Here is a 21,760-nt window from a genome sequence, read left to right as displayed (position 1 = left end):
TAAAACAGCACTGTCCAAGGCCAAGAATACAGCATCTATGGGACTTGACAATATCCCTGGCTGTGTTCTACATGAACTACAGAGTGAATTGGCACCTCTCCTGTGTGCCCTGTTCAATCACAGCCTTGTGTCCCTACCAAATGGCACACTGCTACAGTCATCTCTCCCCACAATGGAGGAGTGACTACAGACCCTGGGAACTATTTCCCCATTAGCCTGATGAGTCTGTTATGCAAAGCTTTGGAATACATCATCATGGACCTAATAAAAAGGGATACAGGAAGTCTGTAGACTCTGGATCCCACACAGTTTGGTTTTGTGAAGGATAGATCATGCCTCCTCAACCTGGTTGATTTCTTTGAATTAGTCACCAGAGCTGTGGATGAAGGCAAGGTGTTTCATACAGCCTACCTGGATCTGGCAAATACTTTTGATACCATTCCCTACTCAGGAATCATAGAAAACCTCACTAAACTAGGAGTCAACCCCTGTATCACCAGGTGGGTTGCAAACTGGCTCACAGATAGAACCCACAGTGTGAAAGGAGCTGACTCCAAGTCAGACTGACAACCAGTCATGAGTGGAGTCCCACAGGGTTCAGTCCTGGGTACTCTCCTGTTTGGTATCTACTTCTTTGTCCATGGCAACACAAAGGGATTCTGGCTGACAAAGTTTGCAGACAAATGCAAGTTGGGAGCTGTTATTAACTCCACAAGTCATGTTGACATCCTACAGAAAGGCCTCACTGAGTCAAACGATTGGTGTCAGAACCATGGTCTTAAGCTCATTGAAAACAATTTGTGTCATCCTATCCTTTGGGAAAAACCCAGTTCCCATGAATTACCACATCGATGGTAGTCCCCTGAACAAAGAATGCATTATAAGAGATCTAGGAACACAGGTTGACAGCAACCTCTCCTTTGACCACCACATTGCCACTGTGGTCAGAAAGTCCTTCTATGTGGCACATATCATTACTAAGGGTTTTGTATTCAGGAAGAAAGAGGTCATTGTCTCCTTCTACTCTTCCCTCATTAGGCCAATCGTCGAGTACAATTGCCCTATTTAGCATGTACCTCACTAGACACCTGCAACATATATATATATATATATATATATATATATATATATATATATATATATATATATATATATATATATATACACACACACACACACACACACACACACACACACACACACACACACACACACACACACACACACACACACATATATATATATATATATATATATATATATATATACATATATATATATATATATATATATATATATATATATATATATATATATATATATATATATACATATATATATATATATATATATATATATATATATATATATATATATACATACATATATGTGCTCAGAACATGTAGTGGAGTTGTATCTCAGAATCATATCTCTCAACGTCTTAGTGCAACAAATCTGTCCAAAGGCTGGCAAAATGGGGGGACAGTAGGCCCAAACTAGGGACCTCTTTAAAATATTGCCCTTATAAATGTAGAAAGTTGCCAGAGTAACTCAGTTTGTTTCAGCATACATATTCTAATGGCTATGAGGTCTGAAAATGAAATGTATGTCATCATTTACTGACAAAAATCCCCTTACCAGTTAAATTAGACTAATCTGTATAACAGACCAGAAATATGAGCAGTATACCTGGATATCCTGAAACAGTCCAGCCAGTTGAGAGATATGCTCAGAACCCCTTACTGCAATGAATCTAGACCAAGGCTGACAAAGTGGTGAGTAGAAGCCATTGAAAATGGGGACATATCTGAAATACTGGTGTAGATAAGCTGACACAGATGTTGCAGTAACACCCTCCTGTGTGCTCTAACATATATTCACTGAAATAGCACAAGTAATTGAAATAGCAAATCCGCTATGGGTAATTACACATGTATTTGCAAGTATATCAGGCACTACTGGGATGTAACAGCACTGTAAAACAGACACCAGTGTGAAAGTGCATACCCACAACCAATTTCACCACAGTCACATACTGGTAAGTCAAGTGAACAGTAGAGTATATGGACTTTGTGAACAAAGACATCATTGTTTGTCACTCACACACTACTACATATACTGGTCCAATTCACAGCGTAGTCTGAATCCTGACCATGGTACAGGCCATGTCTCAGTCTGCCCCTACAAACACATACAAATGCAGCCAACAGACCAGCAGAAACTGGAGCAGCATGCAGTCAGATATAAAGGGAGCCATAACACTTACATCTACCCCCCATACATCTCCCAAATAACATGTACACATGACATGTTTACACAATCCTAACAGCCTGTTAACAATGGCCAGGCATACATAGACCTCTCAAATGTACAGTTAACCTCAGAATGTAGAGGTTCAGGACTCATATCTATGGGCTCTTCCCTGTGATATGGCTGAGGGTCAACTGCATCACTGGGATGGTAGCAGGAATAAAGGCAAGATATAATGATACTAAATACATATGAGCCTCATAGTGCATGACATCTGGACAAAGCCTGACATCAACTGGGGATAGAGGCATAGACAAAGGCGTAGATTGGACATATTGCTGTCATAAATTGCAACAGTTACTGATGTAATGGGGTTTGTTGTAACATGTCCTTTATGAGGTATATGAAGTCAGTAATACCAATGGATGATAGTATTTACTAACTGCATTCCCCAGAGACCCTGACTGATTTTCCAAGGACAACTACTGCCTGGGGAACAGACAAAATATAACAGGCAAACATGTGTCTAGTCTGTGGACAGCATGTCAGTCATGAAGTCACTCAGTAAATGCATGTCCACACAAAACCTGTAAATCTATCAACCCACCATGTGTAAAACAGCACTGATGATGTAGAATCTGTTCACAATTCTGGAGATATGTCCCCCATGTTGTTGGGCTGTCTCCAAATGTCCTGTCCTGTGAAGTATTCCCTCCTACTCTCTGTGAATCTGTACCCCACCACCTCTGTAATGTCCCTCATACAGGTCTATAAAGCCCTCTCAAAGGCAACACATGGAGGCCTTCATAGTCCTGACACCTTTTCTGGCTGCATCCTACATATACACAGGCATGGCTTTTCAAACCCATTCTGCAGTGCAGTCTACCACAGCATGAGCAACACTGTCATCTCATCTGCACAGAGAACACACAGAGAAAGTAGATAGCAAACATGTTATGCATTAAGATTAAGGTTCTGAAGGATAAAAGTCTGAAAATGAAATGTATGCCATTACTACATGACAGCAGTCCTCAATGACATGGCCAAAAAATACAGTACTCTGCAGTTAATATAATAATATCATATTAATATCCAATAGGAGATACATCAAAACATACAGCGCAAACCCCCCCAAAAAGATACTGTAGTACTCAGAGTCCCAGCTTTGCATGGAGGGGTTCATGGCTCGAGTACCAAATTTTACAAGGAAAAGCAGTGTTAAAAGTACTAATTTAATAAAACAATATGTGTTAAATTATGTTTGTCAACCAGTGTACTGTAGCTGGTGTAAGATGCAAGTGTGAGTGCATATAACATCTGATGCTACCCATGTATAGACAAGTGTCCCATACAGTATCGTCACACCCCTTGCTACTGTAATGACAGCACATAGAAGCATGTTATGTAGAGGAAACCAAGTACACTTACTAAATGATGTCATTACTCTTCTATTTTATAAGACTGGAATGTGAGCAATGGTTACCAGGGCTAAGCTATACTTAGCAGGTTTAAGCATTGCTCAGACATGAATGCAGTTAGCCCAGCTAACGGATTTGTGCACTTTTTGTTAAGTGAAGCCTACAAGGGTTAAACGCCTATTGGTTTAACCATATGTAAGCACCCATTCCTGTCGTGCAAACCCACGCAAACCCACTTACAACTGCTTAAAAGTGCCTTAATCACTTTGTTCCCATCAGCAAAATAAACAGGCCTTCCAGGTCTTGAATGCAAGACCCAGTACACCATAGCCACAGCAGTTTACCACTTAGCCATCTGAGCTACAGAAATGAATGATGCTTTTTCAAACATACCATGCATTACAGCCACTTTACAATAGGGAAGAGACACTTTGCAATCAGGAGTGATTGGTATCTACAAATATATGTATGAAATGAAACATATACTTATATGTATGGAGATACATGTATGTAAAACAATATGCAGATATTTTACCAATAAATACTGATGTATATATATATATGTATAAAAATATATACAGTTATATATATATATATATATATATATATATATATATATATATATATATATATATATATATGTGTGTATGCATAACAATATATACATATGTATAAAAATATATACAGTCATATATATATATATATATATATATATATATATATATATATATATATATATATATGCATACATGTCTCAAAATGCCCATACAAACATATACTGTTGATGGACTACCCATAACTGGGGCAGCATGCATAGTTGGATACAAAAGGACCCATGCCACTGACATCTCCCCCCCCAACATTCCAAATAATAAGTAAACAGTACACTGCTACAAAAACATGATAGGCCATTCACAATGGCCAGACATACAACAACGCAAATAAACTAAAATGACTGAAGATAGTAAAGAGAAAAACAATGAGCCAGTAATTCACACAGGTTTATTATACTCTGATGTCCTGGCCAAAGCCTTCAAGGAGTAAAACATTACAAGACATACTTGCCTTAAATACAAGAAGCAATTAACACTTATAATTACATGTTTAAATGCACAGCTCCAATTATACTCCTCATTTAACCCCCAGGGGATAATGTAGCACATTTTAAAATATAAACTGATTCTGTACATAACAATTGTTATTTTATGACTGTTTGTTCAAACTGAGAAACAGATTTTTTCAAAAACAGTACCTCGTAACACAGTACTGTCTCCATGTAAGATTTATAAAAATGTACAGCTATAGATCTGTCTTCTATCTAATCAGTAATATCTCTCACGTGTTCTAACAGCCTAGTTTTAAAACACTTCCTACTCTTCCCCACATAAAATATGTTACAAGGGCATCTAAGAGCATTGTCTATACACCAACCTCTTGAATGTACAGAGTTCCACATGTTGTCCAGCCTTTGCCCTCAGCAGGAATGACAGTGCTAAATAATGAAAGACCATCTGGACAAAGCCTGACATAATTGGGGGACATAGGCCCAAAAACATGGCCATACTTGAAATATTGCTGTTATACACTGAGAAATTTGATGGTGTTACAGGGTTTGTTGTAACATATCTTTCTGATGGATGTGAAGGCAGAAACACAAATGGATGTTAGCATTTACTGATTGCAATCAACAGAGTATGCTACTGATTTGCCAAGGACAACACCTGTCTGGGGACCAGACCAAACATAACAGGCAAACCTCTGGCCATTATGTGGAAAGCCTTACAATTGAGAGCTATGCAGACACAGAACTTTGTCAGACTGAAACCCATGTAGAAGTAGCATGTTCAGACAAACCCTGTAAAACTAGCAGTACTCAAACCATACAACAGCAATACTCACATTCTGCCCCTAAGTCTTGAACCTTATCCACCATTAGTTGGCTTATCTTCACAAGTCTTGTTGTAAGAGATATTAGCTCACACACCTCCAGGACATCTTCCTCACAGGGAAGGTAAAGAGCCAACGCCCACATGAAGTACTAAGTTGCAGGAGTGTGTTTCCCTGACATTGGCTATTGGAATAACTACACAGCTAGTCTGCATGGAATTAGCAATTGTGGAACACCAATTGGTGCACAAGACCACATGGTCATGAGTATTACCTACAAAAGTCAAGCTGCCACATATTCAAGCCAGCTCTGTCATAGACAGGAGTACAACCTAAATCTAACTGACTGATTGCAAGTCACAGAAAGAGTATATCATCAAATCTACTTAAAAAAAAAACAAAAGGTATGTGAAACAAGTAATCATGTAATTGAATGCAGTAGGTGGTCTATAATAATGGATAATATGAGTTTGAAAGAATATCTTTCAATAAGACTTGTTGTACTGATGCAGTGCTGAACAGCACTGATGGCCATAGCATGTGGCTCTATCTGCAGTGACATAGATCACAGCTCAGGCCTCTGACTCACCCCAGGAAAGGACAGCTGACATTTGACAACTACTGGAGTATCTGTCAAACACCTCTGACTGTGCCACTGCTAGGCCAGCTACTGGGATGCTGTACATATCTATATGTTACCTGCAAATATAACTATGATACACATTTGTCTTGTTCATAGGTTCATAGGTTCATACTAGGCTATCTGCCCTAGGGCATTTATAACCCTAGCCAGAATGTGTTTGGCTTTCACCACCCATTTTAAATTTATTTTGCTATGCCCTTTTTCAAGGTTAGTATACTGTGCCTCTGTCTAACAGTGACACAGAAGTGATACCTGGGGTAAACCTATGATCTCCCATCCACTCATCAAGATTCCTCTTGAAGAGAGTCAATGAGGGACTCTGCCTAACCTGGACTGGGATTTTATTCCAGAGTGAAGGGAGCCTCTGGGTTATGAATCTGTCCCTCCAGCATGTCCTATTTATTTCAGTGCTGAGGTTCAGGTCTCTCGAAAGGTAGCACAATGGGATTTGGATTTTCTGAGGTGCAGCATGTCCATTAATTCCAGGTTGGACATGGCTTTATACGTCAGGCGCAGATCACCTCTGAACAGGCGGTATGCCACTGAGTAGAGCTGGAGTTTCTTTAACCGGCAGCATATGGCATCTGTTTGAGCCCTTTGATCCTCTTGGTGAGGTACTTTTGGGGTCTTTCCAGTTGCTGCAGGTGTCTGGTAAGGTACATCCCAAAGGGACATTGTACTCAATTATGGGCCTGATGAGGGATGAGTAAAGAGGCACAATGACCTCCCTGATCTAGATGTGAATCCCTTCATGATTAGGTGGGCTATATAAAATGTTTTTCTAACCACTTTGGCCATGGTTGTCAAATGAGATTGCTATCAACTTGGGTCCCCAGGTCCCTAATTACTTCTTCTGTACTTAATGGATTATCACCTATGTGGTAATTTGTGGGCACTTTGTTTTTGCCAAAGGGGATGACTATACACTTTTTGGTATTTAGCTTGAGGCCATGGCTCTGGCACCAGTTGTCTGTTTCTATGAGGCCCTTTTGGAGGATGCTTGTGTTGGCTGGAGAGTCGATTATGGTGCCCAGTTTGCCGTCATCTGCGAACTTGGTCAGCCACAGTCCTTCCATGTTGGCCTGTACCTCCGAGAAATATATACCGAACAAGAGAGGTCCCAGGACTGAGTCTTGTGGGACACCACTTGTAGCTGGTTTGGAGTCTGACATGGCTCCAGCAATTCTAACCATGTGGGTTCTGTCCTTGAGCCAGTTTGCAATCCATTTAGTGACATAGGGGTTTATATTTAAGCTGGTGAGCTTATCTATAATGCCCAATTGTATTGTATCAAGGCTTTTGCGAGGTCCAGGTAGGCTGTGTGGACCACCTTCCCTCCAATGGCCTTGGTGACTGTTTCAAAGAAATCAACCAGGTTTAAGAGGCAGGATCTGCCCTTAACAAAGCCGAACTGGGTAGGATCCAGTGTCTGTAGGTCCCCAATATCTTTATTTATGAGGTCCATGATGATCCTTTCCATAGCTTTGCAGACCAAGCTAGTCAGGCTTATGGGGTGATAGTTTCCAGGATCCGTTGAGGCATCACCTTTGTGGAGAGGAACCACTGTTGCTGTACGCCACTCTTTGGGCACATATCCTGTAGTAAGGCTGAGATTGAACAGTAGTTTTATGTTTGGGTTTAGTTCTTCTTGGAGTTCATGTAGGACGCAGCCCGGGACACCGTCTGGTCCCATTGATACTGTGCTTTTTGCTTTGGAGAGGGCGGCTCTTACCTGAGCATCTGAGATGTCAGGGGGGCAGCACTCTGCTGGGATAGATGTTTGCCCTTTTGTTGGGGAGGGGGTGAGAAGTTTGCGCTGAACCTGTCAGCTAGGATGTTGGCAATATCTGTGGGTTCTGTGTATTTTTTGTCATTTTGGACTAATTCTGAGCATATCTGGGAATTACCACCCAGTAAATCTAAAAGACCTATACAGAGCATGTGCATAGTAAAGTACGGTTGCAGACGTGTGTGTTGAAATGCATTTGATATAGTGAGTTCATACCATTCAAATGCACAGTGTTATAAGCACGTGTGCCTGATATCTGTAGTCACTTACATATAGAGTTGTGTTATGCTAGGCAAACCATTGTCAAGTCTAACAATGACATTGTAACATAATAGCCTAGTTATGAATGTCGGACATCCTCCCTGGTTAGCACTGTGATAGCAAAGCCTGCTGCTCCATCAGCTTACTTATCTATGTATGTAAATAAGTTGTGCATGCTGTACTTGTGTGTAATATCAGTTTCAGTGCATACAACAGACATAAATATTTACAGGTACTGGTTGTTGCATTGCCATGACAATGATATGGGTAGTAGAATAAGCATGATTATCAGGTTGTAATCGTAGAAGTTTGCAACTGTGTTATGACCCTCTGTCCATGCCTACCACAAACAGCTATATGAACACCTACATATGGTGGATATCAAGAGTACACACACCCCTCTTGAAATGCCAGGTTTGTGTACTATACAAAAAGGAGACCACAGAAAATCATTTCAAAATGTTTCCCACCATGAATGTGACCCATAACCTGTACAATTCTATTGAAAAACAAACAAATCTGTCGGGGGAGAAAATATAAAACATAAAAAACATACTATAAGCTGGTTGCATACATGTGCACACACATTAACCACTACTTGGTTGATGCACCTCTTGCAGTAATCACAGCATTCTCTATTTGGGTACACATATGCAGTCAATTAATGAGACTCTGATTAACCCCGAATAATGTTCAACTGTCCTAGCAGGATTTAATTGACATTTACACAGTTGCCTGTTACAGTAAAAGACATGTTTTGCAGAGAGCTTGCAAAGCATCAAATGGATCTCATTGGGGAAAGGTATCAGTCAAAAGAAGAGTAGAAAGTGTCCACAACATTGGAGATACCATGGAATACAGTGCAGACAGTCATCACACAGTGGAGAAGATATGGGACAACAGTGACACTGAAAACACCTGGATGTCCATCCAAAATGGATGAAATGACAAGACAACTGGCCATGGAGGCTGCCAGGGGACCTACAGAAACACTGAATGAGCTGCAGGAATGTCTGCCAAGTACTGGGTGTGTAACATATGTGACAACAATCTTCTGTATTCCCCATATGTCTGCACTGTGGGGTAGGTTTGATAGATGGAAGCCTTTTCTTACATAGAAAAATACCCAGGGCTGGACAAACATTGCCAAACAGTACAGCAAGTCTCCCAAAAGCATGTTGGACAATGTGTCATGGTCTAATGACATGAAGGTTGAACCTTTGGCCCACAATTCCAAGAAATATGTTTGGCCCAAAACAACACTTTGCATCACCAAAAGAACACCATCCCCCTGATGAAGCATGGTGGTGGCCGTATTATGCTGTGGGGTTGCTTTTCATAAGCTGGAACTGGGTCTCTAATCAAGGTGGAGGGAATTATGAACAGTTCCAAATACCAATCATTGTTGTCCCTAAACCTTCAGCCATCTGCTAGAAAGCTAAAGATGAAGAGGGATTTTATCTGTCAACAAGACAATGATCCCAAGCATACATCCAAATCGCAAAGGAATGGTTTCACCAGATAAAAATTACAGTTTGGAAATGTGCCAGCCAGTGGCCAGACCTACATCCAATAGAAAATCTGTGGGTTGCCCCGAGTAGGGCTGTGCACAAAAGATGCCCTCACAAACTGACATATTTATAGCACTGTTACAAAGAAGACTAGGCAAGTATTCCCAAGTAAAGATGTGCCATGATGATAGACTCCGACCTAAGATGACTGAATGCTGTCATTATATCAACAGGTGCTTCTACAAAGTATATGTTTAAGGGTGTGCACACTCATGCAACTAGCGTATTATACTGATTTTAATTTGCATATGTTTTCCCATAACAGATTGTTATTCTTTCAACAGAACTGTATAGGCTATAGGTCACATTAAAGGTGGGAATTGTTTTGAAATGAGTTATTGTGGTGTCATGTTATGATAGCACAAAGACCAGGCATTGTAACAGGGGTGTGTACACTTATATATCCACTGTAACTGTATAGAATCAGCAATACCTGTCTTGTAAAACCCACCTCCACCAAGGTAGAGTAATCCCCTTTGGTGGACAGCAGCAATACTCAAACCACATAATAGGTTGCTATATTGGCTATACAGGGCCACATAGGTGCAGGCAACAACTTGGAAGCATGTCCACCTCTATCTGAACAAGCATGTAAGGTCACAGGTGACTACCTGTAAGGCTAACTATGACTACAAATCAGACATATCCACACTGCCATGGCCAGTCACAAGGGTGCCTCCACATATGTTGTCAGTCTCAAAGGCAACAATACAATTCACCCTGTACTGGTGATAAATCACACCTCATATGCAAATGTCATGGCTATAGGCAACCTGCGTCACACAGACTAGGTGTGAACATCACCCCACATCTCCCCCATCCATATAGGGAGATATGCACATCAATTTCACCCCTCCCCTCATCAATGGTGAGCAGGTACATATTGCCTACTGAAAAGCAACAACAGCAAGCCTCCATGGGACCTGATAACATCCCTGTATGCATCCTACATGAACTCAGGCATGTGCTCACAGTTCCATCATACACTGCAGTCAAATACAGCCTAGGCAACATCCACACCCCATCCACATGGAAGGTGGCCACTGTCATCCCTCTACACAGAAATAAATGGGGAATAGAGGTTTATGCAATTAACTCTCCATCATTGGGGGGAATATGACAGATCAAGGCCAGGAGTGCAATGCCAGCTAATATTGGGCTGATAGATTACAGGGTTATGGTATAGTTGTGAGTGTTGGAAATAAATATCCACTTTTGATGTGCAATTTCTGTCCATACTGTTGACAACTGTATGAGGTGCTATGATGTGTCTCACTGTTTATGTCTTCCAGGAGGGATGCGACACCCAAGAGCCCACCTTACTCAGAGGCTAAAACAGCTGAAATCATGGAAAGCATTGTCCAGAACTATGCTGTAATGTTTGGTTGTGGGCAGGAACATCTGTGGGAGCAGACAGCCCTGTGGAATGATCAGGTCCACAGGGTAAATGATGTTGGCCTGCACACAAGAACCTATGAGCAGGTCCGGCATCATGCAACCAACCTGATACTTAATGCCCTGCAAAGGACTGCTGCCATAGTCAGAGAAAGTTCAGCCACAGGTGGGAGCTCATCCATGCAGGCCCCACTGACAGCCACCGAGGTGCTTCTTGGCAACCTTGGGGCACCCACAACAAACAGACAACAGCATGCAGAATCCAACATTGTGGATGTGGGTGCCCCCCCCCCCCCACACACAATGGAAGAGAAGAGTGCAGGTAAGGCTCTAGTGCACATTACTAGAGTATTATAGCATACATACTTGTATCTGTAGAGTATCTACATGCATGTGTCAGATAATATAGTAGTTGTGGATGGGGTTTGGTAATGCACATAAGTGCACATCTCTGATGCTGGGCAGCATATTTTGTAGTATTGGGGTTGTACTGTTAATGTGCAGAAATGCTACTTCCCCATATACCAAGACCACATGTGAGTCTGCTGACAGTACCTCTCTCCCACATCTATTTAGCTCCTGCTGGTCTACAAGTGGGACAGCAGCCTGTAGCTGTTGAGTATGTAATTGTTTTATTGTGCTTTGCCAATACACACCTAGCCATATTACTTGATGTCCATGTTCACTTGTGGTGGTGTTAACTGTAGTGCATCACAGTGGTCACCACGGGGGCATATCTGAAGGGTACTGTAACATTCCTGCAGCATACCTCACAGCCTGTAAGTGCAAGACATCTGGACAGAGACCAACAAACTGGGGGGACAAATGGGCTATGGTAAAGACATGTATGAAACATTAATTCTATACAGTAGATACCACAGTGTACACACCCCTGTCAAAATGCCAAGTGTTTCTGATATTACAATGAGAGACCACAATATTACATTCCACACATTTTCCAATCTGTAATGTGACCATAACATGAACAATTAACTTGTAAAACTGAACAACATGTTAGGCCACCAAATATGGGGTATACAAACCTTACAATATGCTGGATGCATATGTGTGCACACCCTCCAAATAACATATTGTAGGAGCAGCTTGTGATGTATTGATAGCATTCACTCTGCTTGGGTACACACCTGCCGTCAAGTACAAGGACTCAATGTAACAACAAATAACGGTCCAATGTATGAGCGGTGTATTCATGACATTTGCTCAGCTGCCTGTACCAAAAGCAGCCATGGCTTGCACACATCTTACAAAGCATCATTGGGATCTCATATTTGAAAGGTATCAGTCAGGAGTAGGGCACAACAAAATTACCAGAGCATTGCATATACCATGGAACACACTGGAGGCAGTCATGAAAAGGTAGATTAAATATGGGACAACAGTGCTGTTGAAAAGAACCAGATGTCCTTCCAAAACAGATGAAAAGACATGTTGAGAACTGGTCAGGGAGGCTGCCAGGAGATATGCAGCAACACTAAGGGACTCTGGCAAGTACTGGTTGTGTAGTACATGTGGCAACAATCACCTGGTTTTTGCATAGGTCTGGCCTATGGGGTAGTGTCAGAAGATAGAAGCATTTACCCACACCAAACACCATGCAGGGCTGTGTACAAGTAGCAAAACATAACATCAAGTCTCCCAAAGGCATGTGTTGAAATGTGTAATGGTGTAATGAGACCAAGGTTCAAACTTACAGTCACTATCCCTAAAGCTAAATGTGGTGCACAAGCAACATCTCACTTCACCTGAAGACCACCATCCACATGTTAAAGCTCACTGGTGGCAGTGCCCTGCTTTGGGGTTGCTGTTCATGAGCTGGAATGTGGCCTGCAGGCATGGTGAAGGGAATTATGAACAGTTCTAATAACACTCACATGTGGGCCAAAGCCGTTAAGCATCTGCAAGATGGCTGAGGATGGAGTGGGGTTTCAGCTTCCAATATGCCAATGACCTGAAGCATAAATCCAAAGCAACCTAAGAATGGCTCCATCTGAATACAATCAAGGGTATGCATTGGGCCAGACAAAGACCAGACTTAACACCAATAGTAAACCCCCAGTGTGACTTCCAGTGTCTGTGCACATGAGCTGGCTTTGCCAGCTGACAGAGTTGGGGGACCTTTGCAGGGAAGACTGTCCAAATAATGCCAAGTCAAGATGTGCCATACTGATACTCCCTTTTCCATGAAGAGTGACTGCTGTAGTTCACTTAACAGGTATTTCAAAAAAGCATTGGTTTAACGGTGTCCACAATTATGCAACCACCATATAGTACACATATCACTCAGTACATTTCACAACTAACACATTTGTTTATTTCTCGATTGGATTGCACAGGTCATATGTCACATTTAAGGTGGGTAATGTTTTTGAATCCAGTATTGTGGTCTCAGTTTAATGATACAAGAGCCTGCCATGTTAACAGGGGTGTGTACACTTATCATATCCACATTAAGCTTAGAAGATTGTTGGTGTAACAGGATTTGTTTGAACATACATTCACTGCTGATGATTAGGTCTGCAAATCAAATGTATGTAATTAATTAGTTACATCAATCCTCATATGATCCCAGTTATGTATCAGACAAACACATAGGGGCTGTGAAGAACAGGGCAAACATATGTGCCAGACATCTACACATTCTTCAATGATTTGTACAGTTGTGAGGTATGGTCTACAGTAGTTGCCACTGTGCTATACAGATGAACAGCAATAATGTGTACATGGGTGCAGTGTGTGCTAGGGGAATGGACATCACCTATTAACAGTACTCATGCATTACAGAGATGTATATTGTTAGTAACAAGGACTGAGAATGGCTACAAGGCATGATGATGAGGGTCGTGTGTCATGCATGTCATCTTTTGGGTAATGTGAGGTCTGTGTGCCACCTCACCTGTAAGAGTCTGTGTGCTTGGCAGGCAAACATAAGGTACGGGTATTAATTTTAATTTATTGTCTTCCTCTCACTGGTGGCAATGAGGGTCAGGATCCCTCCCATTTGGGAACTGATGTCATTGTCTCCACAGACTCTGACAATGATGATAGCCATAGTGAGGCACAGGCAGGGTTGTCAGGGGCTTGAATCTGTGCCATTGGCTGGCATCCCACTGTTGTCCACCTCATCCCGTATACAGTCACAATGCCCACACATACCCCATCACCAGTGGCCATAGATAATGGACAGTTGGCGGGTGGTGGCATGGCACAGGCAAGTGAAGTGACTATGGCAAGTGTGTCTGTAGACACCAGCCATAGCCAGATAACAGGCGAGGTCCCACACAGGCTGACAGGCAGGGGTGCTCAAAGAGGAACTGCAGCCCATCATGCCCCTGTCACAAGTACCACACAAGTGTCACCAGACCCATGTTTTGGACCATCATGGAGGCACATAGTGAATGTAACACCAGACAGCTTCGCAGGGTCATGAATGCCACTCTTCCTTCTATGCGTGACAACCTCCATGATTGTGCTGATGCCCACCATTATTATGCTGAGGTCATGGATAGATGGTTGGGTGAGATGGTGGGAATCCTCAACCATGGAATGTCAATCCTTGAATGTGGAATGTCTGTTATAGAGGATGTGGTGGGAGTTGTCCATTGGCCATGTGGACTTAGGACAGCAGCATGAACAGCTGAGGGTCCACGTAGCCGTGCACCTTCTTGCTCCCATAGTAGCAGTACCAGCAGCACAATTGCAGGGGGGGGGTCACTGTACATGCCACAACACAGCAGGTCATGGGCACGTGGTCATGGCCGGTCCCAACAGGGACACTGATCCAGCAGACAGCAGTCAGCATTATGGAGTAGTACTGCATATGGCCTTGTGCCTGGTCATGCCAGTGGGTCCCCTGGCAGGCCCAGTTCCCATGTCCATGGCCAGAGATGGTAAACTGCATACCCTGCCATGTATGTTCCACAGCTGTCCAACATACCCTGTTTAGGGAAGCCACATGGCGTGATGGTGTGCATCCATACACACACACACACATCTCCATCACAGCCAGGTCACCCCCAAACATACACACACCACCTCTGCATGGCCATTTAATGAGCAACCCCAAACACACACACACACACACACACACACACACACACACACACACGCACACACACATATACACACGTGATGTCAACCAAATGGCCTAGCCTAGGCCTCTGTCAAACCCACGCCACATCCTGTGCATATGATGATACCTGTGCCACATACCTGTCATCCATGCCATCAATGCAGGGACATGCTAATATGGTTCTGATGCACAGGGTGAACATAGTACAGTTTAGCAATGTAATGTTGTGTAAAGTATTGTCAGCCAGCATGTTTAATGGTTACACATCAGAGTGTGTAGCTGTCCAGCCATGATGCATTATTGTTGTTATTAACACTGACTAAATGTGGTCTCCATAATATATTCTGTTTGTCTTCTAGGTGTCTGTGTGTCAGCAGAATGTGGCCCTGCAGACATTATCTACAAGTGGTATGGAAGTGTGGTAACAGATTGAGTGTGTCAAATACAGGGTACAGCTGTACACAATTAACAGGCCTGTATAACAGTTGTTGCATGTGCCATGTAGCTTATAGGGCTGAGGGGTGTATACAGGTAGGTGTATGGTGACATCAACAGCTTTTTTACAGTGGACAATGGTAAGTATAGTGGGTGGAAAACACCTCAGATTTGTAAATCCCACACACCCAGAGGGTATTGTGTTGACCCAACACACACACACACACACACACACACACACACACACACACACACACACACACACACACACACACACACACACACGATCACAATTGCCAGTGTTCGGTTTGAAATCCCTACTCATCTAGTTAGTGGTAGTATAGTATTATGGAGTTATCACAGGTGGTGCACAGCTCATAGTGTGTTGCGTTTCCAAAGTACATGTATAGTGAGTAACATCATGTGCCCTTGTAAGGTATAACAATGAGTGGTGTAGTGGGTGTGACATGTTTCATACTAATGTCATGCATGAGTGTACACACTCCCAAACACTGCTATACACACCAAAGCACACAGACGTGTGCCAGTACTGTGATTAAGAGCCCTGCCTCTCCAGCTGCTCATTCCATACTGTTAAATAGCTGTTGCACACATCACAGGGCTTATAGATCTGCAGAGTGTGTACAGATAATTCTACAGTTGATGTAAAAAGCACCACTCGTAGAGTAGAATGCAGGACATGTGCTGGGAGAACGATGGCCTACAATTGTAATACATGGCTACCCAATGGATATATTACTCACTCAAACACATACACCCAGGTTACTGGTCTTGCATGCACAGACACACACACACACACACACACACACACACACACACACACACACACACACACACACACAGACACACACACACATTTGCCAGGACAGCCCAGCTATTCATAGGATTCATGTGTTCATAGATGTGTACCAGGCTAATGGCCATGGAACCATGACAAGCCTAGTCCATGGGAGTATCCTGGCATCATGCGACCTGATATTTTTTCCAAGTGCATCTATCAACTATTGCCATTTGAGTGATGACCAGGGTGACAGTTAAATTCCCCATCCACTCATCCAGATTTCTCTTGAAGAGGGCCAGTAAGGTGCTCTGACAGGTATGCAACATATATTGCATAACATGTCCACTCACTGGGTTATGTACCTGTCCTCCAGCATATTCTACTGATTGTGGTAATGAGGTTGAGGTATCCATGGCATGTGGTGCATACAGATAAGAGTTTCACTTGATGTGGCATTCCTAGCACAGCTAGCCAGATATGGCATTGTCAGTCAAGCAGGGATTGCCTGTAAGTAGCCAAGATGTGGCCAAGAATACTTGGAGGTATTGCACTTTGTTCATATTGGACAGTTGTTTAAGGGCTAGGGTCCTATTTGTGAGGTACACTTGCAGCCTCCACAGTTGTTGCAGGTGTCTAGTGAGCTACATGGCAAATGGGCCATTGTACCTACTGGTTGGCTTAATGAGAAGAGAGTGGAGGGAGACAGTGACCTCTTCCTTACTGGATGACACACCCTAAGTTATGAGATGTACCACATAGAAGTTATTTCTGTCCACAGTAGCAATTTGGTGGCCTTAACAGAGGTCACTGTCAGCTCATGTTCCCAAGGCCTCTTATAAGGACTTCTGTGTCCATTGGACTACCAGCAATGTGTTAATTCATGGAAACCACATTGATTCCACACAAGATTGTGACACATTTCTTTCCATTCAGCCAAAGGCCAGTGCTCTGACAACAGTCCTATGTCTCAATGGGGCCTTTATGCAGGATGTCAACAGGATATGGGGATGTACACATAGCACCCACCTAGCAATTGTCTGCAAACATTGTCAGCCAGGGTCCCTTTGTGTTGTTCTGGATGTCAGAGGCATACATGACAAACATGAGAGGACCCATGACTAGACCCTGTGGTAATCCATGCGTGACTGGTTGGTAGTCTGACATGGAGTCTGCTACCTTCACACTGTGGGTCCCATGCATGAACCAGTTTGCATCCCACCTAGTGACATAGGGGTTGATGCCAAGATGGGTGTGTTTGTCTGTGATTCTTGAGTGGGGAGTGGTATCACAGGATTAGAAGACTCGCCTATCTTGTTTTTCTGTCCGTACTTTTGCATAGTTATTTCACATGACATACAGCTTATAGGGCTGCAGAGTATCCACAGCTACCACTACAGTGACTGACAATGGTGGGCCCTGTACAGTGGTTATTTGGATATGTACTGGGTGCAAAAATTTTACCAAGCCCAAAACACATAACACACACACACACACACACACACACACACACACACACACACACACACACACACACACACACACACACACACACACACACACACACACACACACACACACACACATGCACGCACACACATGCACACACACACACACACACACACACACACACACACACACACACACACACACACACACACACACACACACACACACACAGTGTTGGTTCAAAATCCCTACTCATCTAGTTAGTGGTAGTATAGTATTATGCAGTTATCACAGGTGGCGCAGAGCTCATAGTGTGTTCAGTTTCCAAAGTACATTTATAGTGAGTAACATCATGTGCCCTTGTAAGTTATAACAATGGGTGGTGTAGTCGGTGCGACAGGTTTCATACTAATGTCATGCATGAGTGTCCACACTCCCAAACACTGCTATACACACCAATGCACACACACAAGTGTGCCAGTACTGTAAGAGCCTTGCCTCTCTAGCTGCTCATTCCATACTGTTACATAGCTGTTGCACACAGCACAGGGCTTATAGGTCTGCAGAGTGTGTACATATAACTCTACAGTTGATGTAAAAAGCACCCCTTATAGAGTGGAATGTAGGACATGTTCTGGGAGAACGATGGCCTACAATTGTAATACATGGCTACCCAATGGATATATTACTCACTCAAGCACACACACTCAGGTTACTGGTCTTGCGCACGCACGCACACATGCACACATGTGCACACACACACACACACACACACACACACACACACACACACACACACACACACACACACACACACACACACACACACACACACATTTGCCAGGACAGCTATTCATAGGATTCATGTGTTCATAGATGTGTACCAGGCTAATGGCCATGGAACCATGACAAGCCTAGCCCATGGGAGTATCCTGGCATCATGCGACCTGATATTTTTTCCCAGTGCATCTATCAACTATTGCCATTTGAGTGATGACCAGGGTGACAGTTAAATTCCCCATCCACTCATCCAGATTTCTCTTGAAGAGGGCCAGTAAGGTGCTCTGACATGTATGCAACATATATTGCATAACATGTCCACTCACTGGGTTATGTACCTGTCCTCCAGCATATTCTACTGATTGTGGTAATGAGGTTGAGGTATCCATGGCATGTGGTGCATACAGATCAGAGTTTCACTTGATGTGGCATTCCTAGCACAGCTAGCCAGATATGGCATTGTCAGTCAAGCAGGGATTGCCTGTAAGTAGCCAAGATGTGGCCAAGAATACTTGGAGGTATTGCACTCTGTTCATATTGGACAGTTGTTTAAGGGCTAGGGTCCTATTTGTGAGGTACACTTGCAGCCTCCACAGTTGTTGCAGGTGTCTAGTGAGCTACATGGCAAATGGGTCATTGTACCTGCTGGTAGGCTTAATGAGGAGACAGTGGACGGAGACATTGACCTCTTCCTTACTGGATGACACACCCTTAGTTATGAGATGTGCCACATAGAAGTTATTTCTGTTGACAGTAGTAATTTGGTAGCCATAACAGAGGTCACAGTCAGCCTGTGTTCCCAAGGCCTGTTATAAGGACTTCAGTGCCCATTGGACTACCAGCAATGTGTTAATTCATGGAAACCACACTGATTCTATACAGGATTGCGACACATTTCTTTCCCTTCAGTCTAAGGCCAGTGTTCTGACAACAGTCCTATGTCTCAATGGGGCCTTTATGCAGGATGGCAACATGATATGGGGATGTACACATGGCACCCACCTTGCAATTGTCTGTGAACTTTGTCACCCAGTGTCCCTTTGTGTTGTTCTGGATGTCAGAGGCATACATGATAAACATGAGAGAACCCATGACTAGACCCTGTGGTAATCCACTCGTGACTGGTTGGCAGTCTGACATGGAGTCTGCTACCTTCACACTGTAGGTCCCATGCATGAACCAGTTTGCAACCCACCTAGTGACATAGGGGTTGATGCCTAGATGGGTGTGTTTTTCTATGATTCCTGAGTGAGGAATTGTATCACAGGATTAGAAGACTCACCTATCTTGTTTTTGTGTCCATACTGTTACATAGTTATTTCACATGGTACACAGCTTATACAGCTGCAGAGTGTCCACAGCTACCTCTACAGTGACTGTCAACAGTGGGCCCTGTACAATGGTCATTTGGATATGTATTGGGTGCGAAAATTTTACCAAGCCCAAAACACAACACCACACACACACACACACACACACACACACACACACACACACACACACACACACACACACACACACACACACACATGCACACACACACACACACACACACACACACACACACACACACACACACACACACACACACACACACACACACACACACACTCCAGTATTGAGATTAGAACTCCTACCTATTTATGTCTACTATAGTGTTATGCCACAGAGCTTATACAATCTCACCTAGTCCAAAGGTACTTCTAAGGTGAATTACATGAACAGGACTACTAAATTAGGGTGAGGGAAGTTTAATGGGTGGTACACAACTCAAAATGTTATAAACCACTCAGTATATGATTCTCACACAAACAGTTGCCAGTACTGTGATCAAAACTCCTGCCTATCTAGCTATTTTTACTACAGTGTTATGGAGTTGTCAGGCATACCACAGAGCTTATACAATTACATCTAGTCCAAAGGTACTTCTAAGGTTAATGACATCAACAGGACTACTAAATTAGTGTGAGGAAAAGTGTAGAGGGTGGTATACAACTCAAAATGGTATAACCTACACAGTATATGATTCTCACACAAACAGTTACCACTACTGGGATTAGAACTCCTGCCTATCTAGTTGCATCTACTAGAATGTTATACAGTTATCCGATGCACCACAGAGCTTACACAATTTCTCCAAGTCCAAAAGGTACTTCTAAGGTGAATGACATCAAGAGGACTACTAACCTGGGGTGAGGGGAGGTCTGAAGGGTGGTACACAACTCAAAATGGTATAACCCACACAGTATATGATTCACACACACTTACCAGTATTGAGATTAGAACCGCTGCCTATCTAGTTATTTACACTATAGTGTTACACAGTTACCACATGCACTACAGAGCTTACTGGGCTAATAACTGGACAAAGGTGCTGATAACTGCACAGCTGAGGTAAAGTAATAAAGGTGTCAGAAAGTCTGCCTTCAGTTTTTCTCTTATATCATGCTAGTTCTTTCTGTCTTGCACTTCAGATAGCATAATAGCTTTGCACTTCAACAGGTTATTGTATTAATGTGTAGCACACCTGGGAGCCATCAGCAGTACTCGTTCCTCACAGAATTAGCCCCAGTACTTAGTAGTTATGACCAACCCTTCTGGCATGACTGAAGTGCAGTTTTCTGTGCTTTTGCCCATTAACTTGGTGCACTTGTCCATTCTGAGGCACTGTTGCAACTGCCTCATGCAGACTGACAACCATCTCTTCTAAACTCCAAACACTCAGACCTGTGAGAGTTACCCCTATATCACCAAATGTAGAAATATGGACTTTCCAGTGAAGACTGCACTAGCTGGTCAAGAGGATAAGGTCAACATCTGCACCACACCATGTTGAATACATAGTTCACCACCACATCCAGTATGACAGCCCTGACATGCACTCAAAAAACACACACTCACCTTCACAGATGAACTCAATGGACATTTACCCAAACAGCACAGACCAGCAAGACAGAAGCCCACTCAGACACCACGACAAAGCACATTCCAAA

Source organism: Protopterus annectens, chromosome 11.part0 (genome assembly GCF_019279795.1).
Source record: "Protopterus annectens isolate FY-2018-M chromosome 11.part0, PAN1.0, whole genome shotgun sequence".
Taxonomy (NCBI): domain Eukaryota; kingdom Metazoa; phylum Chordata; order Ceratodontiformes; family Protopteridae; genus Protopterus; species Protopterus annectens.
Note: the sequence above shows the minus strand (reverse complement) of the source record.